This window comes from Arachis ipaensis, chromosome B3 (genome assembly GCF_059453495.1).
Source record: "Arachis ipaensis isolate K30076 ecotype BB chromosome B3, ASM5945349v1, whole genome shotgun sequence".
NCBI classification, from domain to species: domain Eukaryota; kingdom Viridiplantae; phylum Streptophyta; class Magnoliopsida; order Fabales; family Fabaceae; genus Arachis; species Arachis ipaensis.
The window spans coordinates 7921620-7924110 of record NC_142438.1 but is presented as its reverse complement, the minus strand read 5'-3'; positions in this window follow the sequence as shown (position 1 = coordinate 7924110).

Below are 2491 nucleotides of genomic sequence, written 5' to 3'. Positions count from 1 at the left end.
ATAGAATAACCGTCATAATTACTATAGTATAAACAGCAGCATAGCATGTACTTTTATACTATACATGTATGTTAGATATGAGTATAATGTATATCAGACAATCTCTTTTTCTCTAATTGTTTCTTATTTCGGATTAGGCCTAAGTTTACGGGACACAATTTGAAAGGCCTAAATAATTTGTCATAAAAACACGTGGAACAAAGGCCCAAGAAGCAAACATGAAACAGGATTTTGGGGAACTTAGAATCTTTTAAATTAAGGTTTAACTATTCTGTTGATATCTGAAATTTTATTAAGTTTATAATTAAATTTTTATAATTAATTTTTTATATTAAAAATATTAAAATTAATAAAATATAATTTTTATTATATATTTTAAAAAAAATATTTTATTATTTTTAAAATTTTTTATTCTATAAAAATTTAAGTATAAAATTAAAAATAATATAAAAATTTAATAAAAAAATATAAAACTAAGTTATAAATTTAATAAAATTAAAATGACGAATAAAATAATTAAACATTATATGAGTAATATCCTAGGTAAATTTTCAAAAATTGTGGCATCAAATAGATTTGCGTCCAACAAAATTAAGAAGTTCGACTCTAACCTCCTTTATTATAAGTCAAATAGATCTTCAATATTATTTGACCTCGGTTAAGACTAACTGAGATATACTATATGAAAATTAACGACCTAACATGTTCAGTTAAGTGAGAGGTATCAGTTGCACAAAAATTTGATCTTTATCTAATGTGAATAATTTTGTCTCTATTCGGAGTATTACTCACCTTAAAATAATGACTCAAAGTAGCGTGTAAAACAATTCTAAGTACATATAATTAATATTACGAATAGAATCATGACGCTTGTTAAAAAGAAAAACTGTTACTATAAAAGGTAAGAGAGAACTAAAGAAGATAAATAAGATTATCACAGTCATTATACACAAACTAACGTAAGTATCAAAATATCTTTACAGATACTTTGTATTAACTTTTTATTTTTTGTAATTTGTTAGATTGATAGCAGACAAGATAAAGTGGTAAAAAAAGCTGACAAGAAAATCATTTATTTTATTAACTTGATCTTTTGTCTGAGCTTTACAAGAAGTGATTTTGGCCGTTGATATTCTGAGCTACAGATTTACAAAAGAAATTTAGAAAGAATTAATTTCGTCTTGAGTTGAGTTGTTCACCTGATTTGTATTAGTAGGCTGAGTTAATATAAAATATCATCAAACAAAATGATAATTTGTATATTTTATGTAAGAAAGGTATTAAAACTGTATAGCACTTATTTGTTATTTGTAAGTACTCTTTGTAGGTATGGTATACATAGATTACGGATGTTGGATAGGAGTGGACTATCCCACATATCTTAAAAAATCACTTTAAGAGTTGAAGGACCATACCTTTAAAAAAAGAGTTGTATAAGTATTGGTTAGTTAAATTTTTTTTAATAATATAAAATATTTGGTTACATAAAAATGATATCATATCACAGAATAAGATAACAAACGTGATAGATTGTGTTACTCAATTATTTTATTATGTTAAAAAGTGGTGTGATAGTTAATTTATGTTGTTAATGGTTATGAAAAAAATGACATACATTTTGAGTTGAGCTCATGTTGTTAATAACAGATTGTATTGCTCGATTATTTTATTGATCATACTTTATCTTTGTCAATTATAACTCTACTTTGAGTGTTGAGTTTTTTTTTTTTTTTTTTAATACTCCCAACGAACACATACATACACACACATGGTGTTATATTGGCGTTCGTTTAATTTGCATGCTTGTGTTGATTAGTAGACAAAAGATGCGCAGACCACGGTGTGCTTGATAGAGAGCGAAAATTATTGAAAATGGAAATAAATATCTTTGTCTATGGTGAGATCTTTCCTTATTCTCTGTGGCCTGTAATCACTGTATCTTGTATTTTACTCCACGTTGCTTTTATCCCTGTTCGCAATTTAATTGAATGGTTCATTATCACTGTTAAACTTTTTCAGGTAAAGGTAAAAAAAAAAAAAACAAAAAAACAAAAAAAGAGTATATTGGTCTACCCAAAAAAAAATGTATCATAACATTTTTCCAACTTTATTTGCTTTTGGCTATTTACAATTATGTTTAATAATATATAATGTTAAAAATGCATTAATAATTAGCTAGTTGTGCAAATAATTTAAATAATAAAATAATAAATATAATAAATATATTTATATATATTAAATAAAACTTTAACTTTTGTGTGCTTTAATTTTTTGTACTTTTTAAGTGCTTAATTTGAGTAAATTATTGGTATTTCATCGTTATAACTTGCTTTATATGAAGAATTCAAACAAGAAAATTTATTTATTAGATATATAATATGTGATATAAATTTAATTTTAATAAATTATCGGTTAAAATAGTTTTACACATTCGTCTAATTACATAATATTATATTAGTAAAAATAACTACTTTTAAAATTTATTGTATAA